The sequence below is a fragment of the Mesocricetus auratus genome, unplaced genomic scaffold (genome assembly GCF_017639785.1).
Source record: "Mesocricetus auratus isolate SY011 unplaced genomic scaffold, BCM_Maur_2.0 Super-Scaffold_4256, whole genome shotgun sequence".
Taxonomy (NCBI): Eukaryota; Metazoa; Chordata; class Mammalia; order Rodentia; family Cricetidae; genus Mesocricetus; species Mesocricetus auratus.
Window position 1 is genome coordinate 129,546,136 of NW_024429182.1, and position 8,565 is coordinate 129,554,700.

The 8,565-nt window shown below is 46.9% G+C and overlaps 1 long non-coding RNA gene across 1 annotated transcript; it reads right to left on the reverse strand.

Annotated features, from left to right (window-relative positions):
* Positions 1–488: 488 nt before the first annotated feature.
* LOC121135467 lies at positions 489–7,511 on the reverse strand. Its single transcript, XR_005872575.1, has 3 exons — positions 7,283–7,511; positions 4,525–4,739; positions 489–677 (listed from the first exon to the last, which is right to left on the reverse strand). It is a non-coding gene; the product is annotated as an uncharacterized LOC121135467 (long non-coding RNA).
* Between the last annotated feature and the right edge of the window lie 1,054 nt (positions 7,512–8,565).

Sequence of the window (8,565 nt, forward strand, 5' to 3'; positions counted from 1 at the left end):
CAAAACTAGCCAACATACACATATACAAAGACAGACAGACATGCACACACACACACACACACACACACACAGAGAGAGAGAGAGAGAGAGAGAGAGAGAGAGAGAGAGAATTTTCATCCTCTTAGATTCTTGGGAAGAGACTTGCCAGAATGACAGTATATGAATTTGAATTTAAATAGGCATTTCTAGATTGCTTTCCAAAAATAGTAAAAGTTTATGCTTCAGTAGCAATGCATTCAAGAGCCCTCTCAAAAGCCCTCCCCCCCAAACCTTTGTGCACAGTACGCACTAGCATTTACTTTATTTTCCATCAGTTTGATGAGCATGAGCGATGCACTGTTTAATTTGCACCACTGACAAGTTTGAGCATCTCTCTACGTTTGTCATTTGGGCTTGCTCCTCAGTGGATTGCTGTGTTAATTGGATTAGGTACCATGGCATATAGCAGAACAATGAGGAAATTAGATAAAGTTTATTTATGTCCTCTGCAAAATAAATAAACCAAGCTGGACATAATAAGCATTTCAAGATTGGTACTGTGACTTGGCAGACTCGTCAGTGACTCGACTGTCTTCCAGCACTCTAGTTCAGTTTCCTCAGGAATAGAGGTGCTATTTACCCTCCATGTCCCACGATGGTTACGAGGGTGCCAGACGAAATACCCTTGACCCAGGATGCTGTGGAGAAACAGACAGAAAGAGGACACACTCCACCTCTACTAAGAGACTCTGGATAAGACACCGAGACTTCTACTGTCATATATTTATCAGAAATTAACCAAATTATAGATAGCTGTAAGTGAGGTTGAGAAACTTGGTCCTTGAGTTAAATAAATGATTAGCTGTCTTTTTATGGTTTCTATTGCTGTGAAGAGACACCATGACCATGGCAACTTTTATAAAAGAAAGCATTTCATTGGGGTGACTGGCTTACAGTTCAGAGATTTAGTCCATTATCATCATGGTGGAACGTGCAGGCAGACGGGCTGTTGGAGAAGGAGCTGAGGGGTCTACATCTTTCAGGCAACAGGAAGTGGTCTGTCTCATTGGGTGGTATCTTGAACATAAGTAAGACTTTAAAGCCCGCCTCCACAGTGACACATTTCCTTCAACAAGGCCACGCCTCCTAATAGTGCCACTCCCCTTATGGGCCATTTTCTTTCAAAGCATCACAGCACATTAAATAGAATCAGGAGTCTATTACTGAGAAGGACATGGGCATGGAGGAGGCAGCTAGAGATACCTGCTGCTATTGCCTTCTCTTTACATGTACTTCCTCATAGATGTTTGCATAGCGTGAACCATGTGAGAATGGTATTTCACTGTTAGGGCGCAGAAACATGCATTTCACTTGATTCAACCTATCAGACACATATCCTTTAGATATGTGTCCTCTGCCTTCTGATCCTGTACAGGAAATCTCTTCCTACAGGTGTACTCTCTCTCTCTCTCTCTCTCTCTCTCTCTCTCTCTCTCTCTCTCTCTCTCTCTCTCTCACACACACACACACACACACACACACACACACACACACACACCAGGTCTGTCTGTGTGTCGTCCCCTTTGCCATTCAGAATTCTTAAATTTATATATGATCAGCAGCACCTGCTCCTCTGTTACAGCTTCTGGGTTGCCTGGCCTAGCGGAAGTTTTTCATGCAGGTTCAGTTGCCTACGTCCTAAGATTTGAATTGTATCACTTATTTGTTCTTTACATGTAAACGTTCCACTGTCCTTGATTTGATTTTTGTATATTGCAGGAATCGAGCCTAGCTTGGAAGCCTTCCACCTAGATAGCCAATTGTGACACCATCCATGGTGAGCATTAAAGTTGTGCTCACAAAAGGAGCCATGTGGGGGCTTGTTGGATAATGGGAACTTTTCTATGAATGATTTGACACTAGTTCCTTCCCTCCCTCCATCCTTGCCTCCTTCCTTCCTTCCCTCCCTCCCTCCTTGCTTTACATGTCACCTATACAGAGAGAGAGAGAGAGAGAGAGAGAGAGAGAGAGAGAGAGAGAGAGAGAGAGAGAGAGAGACTCCAGGCAGGTGGCTGTCCTCCGTAACCACCCACACCCTACTTCCTGCTTAGTCTGTTTAAAGGCTTGTCCTGGGTGCCATCAATGGGTGGTTCATACTTCCAAGTGCTCTGAAAGTCACCCGCCACCATCCCTGACTTGCAGGCTCTATGCTGAATTCACTGCAGGAGGTTGGGAGGATAGAAGCTGAGCTCTGCTCATTACACCCACCCTGGGTGGCTTCTGCACTACAGCAAGGGAGGGTGTCCAACCTTGTCCATGCTCACCACTTCCCAGCCACTGTTATGAATCTGTGAAATATGCCAGCACCGCCCCCCTGTTCCCGCACTACTATAACAGTGCCAGGACATGGCACTCTGTTCTTCTTTCTGTTTTCTTTTAAACATGTATTTCTGAGTGAGTGTTTCGTCTATACATATGTGTGCCACATGCACACCTGGTGTCCACAGAAGCCAGAAGAAGGTGTTAGGTCCCCTGGAGCTACAGTAACCAGATGGTTGGGAGCTGCCATGTGGATACTGGGAATTGCACCCACAGTCCTCTGCAAGATTATCAAGTGCTCTTAATTGCTGAGCCACCTCTCCAACCCTAAGGGACAGGGCATTCTTACAGGTAGGGAAGCAGAGCCTTGAAAAGAAGGAGTATCTATCTGAGATCACCCCACCCCTACTTCCCAGTATAAAGTTTGGTATAGGAACCATGAAGCCTGCTGTCTCCTGGCTGCTGTGGTGTGTAGATGGTTGGCACGGTGTCTTCAGATCCTATTGTCTGAGCCTGACATAGATTGCCAGGAGGGAAGGAGGAAAGAAGCCTCAGGGATTCAGAAGACCCTCACTAGATCCTTGAGTCTGGATAGCAAGTAGGAGAGCAGGACAAACAGGTAGCAAACCCAGTGCAGGGCATCTCCTATATGGTGGCTCCAGACGCCTGGTTTCACTGGATGGAGGATGGCCTGGCATCTACCTCCCTGGTGAGGCTGCATCCTATTGGAGACAGATCTCTGTGGGTCAGTCCGAAAGGGGCCCGTTTGTGAGCCTGTCACAAAGATAGCTTCCTTCTAGTCTACCTTTTTAAGGATGTTTGTGGAGCACAGGGCCTTGGAAGGTAGACAGGCTGTCTCCTGCCATGGAGCAAGGGTGGATTTATTTGCTGTTTGATAGAACAAAGATGACATCACCCTCTGTGCAAAGCTTGGCAGATGGCCTGCAGCTCCTATAGAGAATGTGGTGAGCTGTCCATGTGTGCTGTCCATGTGTCTTATCATCACGCCATGGGATTTGAGGGTGTGTAGATTGATTTATGTACCCCCAAAAGCTATGCTCTGATCACCCCGGGGACCCTCTGTGTGACCTCTGTTGGAAATATGATCTTTGCAGATGTAGTTAGGTTTAGATGAGGTCCCATTGGGTTAGTATAGACCCCAAGTCTAATGGTTGATATGGTAATAAGGAGAGACAGGGAACGCTGGGAGACAAAGTCATGTGAAGACACACACACAGACTGGATAGAGCAGCTACATGCCAGCTCAGGCCAAGCTTGCCAGCCACCCCCAATCCCAGAAGCTGAGGAGAAGTTAGGTTCTGGGAGGAGCTGACCTGCTCTTATCTTGAGTTCAGATTTCTGGCCTTCAGAACTTTGACAGCATGTATTCCTGTCATGGGAAACCAGAGTTCATGCTGGTTTGCCTCGGAGCCCTGGGAAATGACCAGCGGGTCAGAGAGCAGTGTGGCATGGGCACAGCACTCCTGTGTTGTTGTGAAATAAGTGACAAAGGCCCTGTCCTCTGCCCTAGTGTGTCTCGTGCCAGCTGCTATGAAATGGTGACAGACTGACCTCAGAGCGGTGAGTGAGCTGTTGAATGTAGACTCCCCTCAGACTGGTGTTTCAGCTCTCACTCTCTACCTTGTGACTCTGTTTTGAAGGCTGTGGGTTTCAGGAGGCCTGGCTGGTGGAAGAGGCCACTCAGAGTCTTTGAGGGTTGTACATGCTTCTGGTCCCTGCCTCCTGCCAGAGTATGGTGAGCAAAGCGCCCTCTCCATCATGCCTTCTCTACCAGGATGGACTGGAATCCCTCTGCAGCCGCGAGCCAAGATTAACCTTTCCTTTCCCCAGTTGTTTCTGTCAGATGCTCTGACACCATGGGAAGAAAAGAGGTGAACAGGGGCTGGCTCAGTGGTTAACAGCACTGACTGCTCTTCCAGAGGACCTGGGTTCAGTTCCCAGCACCCACACGGCAGCTCACAACTGCCTGTAGCTCCAGTTCCAGCAGATCTAACGCCTTGACACGGACATATATGCAAGAAAAACACCAAATCACATGAAATAAAAATAAATACATGAAAAGAGAGAGAGAGAAGAGAGGAGGAGATAATTCAGACATGACCTCAGGTCCCTTCAATTCCTTAGAGTTATGAGAGTAAAAACTGACAGGATTGGCTGTCTCAATAGGAGGGACAGGGACCCTGAGCTCCCTGTACGAAGACTCACCAGAGTTTGGTGATATTCTCTCCCCAGAGATCCAGAGTACACATCCCACATATTAGTGAGTATTAGTGTTAAGAGGCTGAACAGCAAGAAGGAAGGCTCAGGCAGGCTGCTGCTGGCTCTCTTTAGCAGGAGGAGGACTGTGGTCTTGAGGCAGTAAGAACCATTGAGAACCAGTGGCTGCAGAGCAAAGTCCCTGTGCCAGGCAGCTTTTGTCACTGTAACAAATAAGATCATCAATTTAAAAACAAAAGAGGTTTCAGCAGGGCCTGATAGCACATGCCTTTAATCCCAGCACTCAGGAGGCAGAGGCAGGTGGATCTCTGTAGGCTCAAGGTCAATCTGGTTTACACAACAAGTTCCTGGATAGCCAGGGCTGCATAGAAACCTTTGTGAACTTCCAAATTTCCAAGACCCCAACTCTGGGAAATTTTCTGTTACAATTCTTCTGAAAATGTTTTATATGTCTTCAGGGTAAAATTCTTTTCCTTCTTCCATAGCCATTAGCCGTGGGGTTTGTCTGTTCAAAGTGTCACATGTATCTTGACATCCCGTCGATACTTCATCCTTGTTGGACTGTCTTCAAGCTCAGCTATTCTGCCTCTCCTTGATGCATTCAACTGCCGAGACTTCTCACCAAGCTTTTCATCCGACTTACTGAATATTTGTTTCCAGAATTTCAGATTGGGTTTTCTTGAGTATTTCTATCTTTGCTGATTTATTCTTTCATATAATTCATCACCTTATTTCATTCAGTTGGTTGTATCTTAGAACATACTGAAGACCATTATTTTGAGTTCTCTGGAATTTCATCTAAATCAGTCTCACTAGATGTTACTGTAGGGTTAATAACTTTTGGAGGAGTTAATGTTGTCTTTTTTATGTGTGTGTGTTTTGTAGGTTACTACATTGAAAGTTTAGGTATCTGATATTGTTTCATGGCTTCATTACTGTTATTATCCATTATACTTTTTTATCAGTTAAGGTATTTGCAATGCTCAAGTGAATGTAGTAGAGTTGATGTGAGTGTGCAGTTTAAAAAATCCTCAGTCTGGAAGCCCAGAGCTCCTGTGTAGGCTGTGTATCACTGCCTGGGTAGGATGTTAACTGGGAGAGCAGCCACAGCTGCTGGGTATCACCATTATTCAAATATTGAATAGTGGCTCCTCTGACTTCAGTATTGTTGGAGGATAAGCAACCAAGGACAGTATGGAATAGCATCAGATTTTAGTTAATAAAATTCGGAGTGAGGGGGACCTAGGGTGGGTAAGGACAAGCGTAAATACTAGGTTGACTTTGAAAAGAAAATCAAAGTAGTAAAGAGGGGACAGTTGGGATGCTGTCAGGATCAATAGATTTTTAGCTACAAAAAGTTATAATGAAGTTTATAAAAAGGGAGGGGGTGCAGACGAGAGAAAGTAGGAATAAGGGAATGACATGAGATACGGCTGAAGAGCCGAGTGCATTGCTCGACACTGGATGGAGAGACATAAACAACCGTCTTGAAAACCTAGCTGAGTGGTGCACAGTGAAGGCAAAACCAGCATGAGACCTATCTTCAGGAGTGGAAATCAGTAAGAAACAAATACTTCCGAATACTTCGGTAGCAAACTGCTGTCGCTGCTGAGCAGGTCTGCAGAAAGGCGAAGTTCTCAGATCCCTCTGACTCTGCTAGGCTCCACTTGTGTGGGGTGGGGTGGGGCCATTGCTCTCTACAGGCTCAGTGTTTGTGGGGCTCTGGATGGCCTACGGAGGAGGGGAAGTTCTAAGTCCTTTCTTCCCGTGGACCTCTGCACTCCACACGACCTCTTCTGGTCCCTCAGGTCCAGATGTAAGGAGTTCTTCCTACTGGCCCTACTGCTCTCCTGGGTTGCTTTAGTCCTCTGCCAATTGGCTTGAGCAATTCTTTTTGTACTGTTAAACAATCAATGCTGAATAAATCACATTCTACCCAGCATGGATACTCTGGACACTGGTGTGATTTGCTGGGGGGGGGGGGGAAGGGGATGGCATGACATTTCACTGTGCTGCTCAGAATGGTGCCCAACCTAAAACATGAGTTGTTTAGTTCTGCAGTTTTCTATCCAATGGAAAACCCTAGGATCCCAGGCGACTGCAGGTAACAGAAACCACAGAAAGGAGCTCTTCACCAAGAAGGTGGCTCCTGCTCTTCTCTCCTTAAGAAGCAGTTAGCTGAGACACACAGTTCAGCAGTTTTATTTTAGCAAAGCAAGGTGTACACTCCAGAGGAAGAGCCAAGTGGGCTGTGATTCATGTTGGGACCAGATAGATGTCCCTCTTAGGGTAATTCTTCTCATCTCTGAGAAGAGTCCACAAAGGGCTGGGATGTGTGTGTGTGAAACCACAGCATAAATAATATAATAATGAAACTAAGGTCCTTTGAGGCTACAAATGCGTTGTGCATGCATGTGGCTGACTGGGTGGGGGTAACTAGGAAAGTGTCTGGTGCCTTCATTTCTGACAAGTGGGAAGAACTTAACCATAGCTTCGATGATCCTAACTTCAAATGGGTAGCCGACCTTTAAGATACAGATGCAGTTTCCTTGGCTACTTTGTTGTTGTTTTTGAGACATGGTTTCTCTGTGTAGCTTTGGAGCATTTCCTGACTCACTCTGTAGACCAGGCTGGCCTGGAACTCACAGAGATCCGCATGTCTCTGCCTCCTGAGTGCTGGGATTAAAGGCGTGAGTCACCACCTTCCGGCTTTTCCTTGGTTACTTTATCTGTAACTCCTGCCTACCTGCTCTCAAAGACACACGGTCACTTCCGGTCTCCTGTGATCCAAGCAGGCCTATAGGCACCAGAAGGCTCCTGTCTGTTACTGTTTTGTGATGTGGTGGTAAGAAGGAAAGTTATACCATACAACGGAGCACACGTGGGAGGGTTATTGGGGGAGGGGGAAGGGATGGGAGAGAGTGACAGAAGAGGTCCCTGGGGCAGAAGCTGCGGAAGGAAGGAAGGGAGAGGAACACATGGAGGGGCCTAGATTTTATAAGGGGGTGTGGCCCGTGCCCACGTGGCTTGACGATGTGTTCCGTCAGGACCCTTAGGGCTGGCCAGCATAGGTGCCTGCATACTAACCAGCACGTGCACACAATTGTCTCAATTGATGATTAACGTGAGCGAGCCAAACCACAGAGAATAGTGCCACCCTGGACAAGTAGTCTGGAGCTATGTGAGAGAGTAGGCTGAAGACTGGGTGGTGGCGCACACTTTTGATCCCAGCACATGGGAGGCAGTTATAAGAGCTGGTTGGGAAAAAGCCTAAGCTAAGGCCAAGCTTTCATAATTAATAATAAATCTCTGGGCCATTATTTGTCAGCTGGTGGCTCAAAGATAATCCAATAAGAAAGTTTGCTACAGATCCTGTCCTTTTGGCTTGTGGGACCGTCCCCAGTGCTGGTGTCCTTAGTGCTAATTGCTCCTTTTGCTACCCCCTGTCTCTGCTGCTGACTCCTGCTGCTGTGTTCACACCCTGAGCACTGATATTATCAGATGTTTTAGGTCCTCTTTCACACCCTTCTTCTCATAGCCCCTTTGACCCGCCTACTGCTGTCTCTGCCTTGTCCCACATCCTTGGTCAGTCTGTCCATGTGTCAATCTATGTCTGGTAGGAAGCTCCATCTGGATGCTTCAGGATGATGCACACCCTGGCCTAACCTGAGTTCCTCATCTCCACCTCAAGGGCTGTGGTAGATCAGTCAGCTGGATCTCTTTTTTTTAATGATTTATTTATTTATTACATATACGGTGTTCTGCCAGAGGAGGGTACCAGATTGAATTGTAGATGGTTGTGAGCCACCATGTGGTTGCTGGGAATTGAACTCAGGACCTCTGCAAGAGCAGTCAGTGATTTTAACCTCTGAGCCATCTCTACAGCCCCCCAGCTGGATCTCTTAAAGCCTCCTACGCCATGGCTCCCTCCTCATCCTTAAAACCTCGGATGAGCCGCAGCATTACACCTTGCCTCCCTCTACACACACACACACACACACACACACACACACGCACGCACGCACGCAC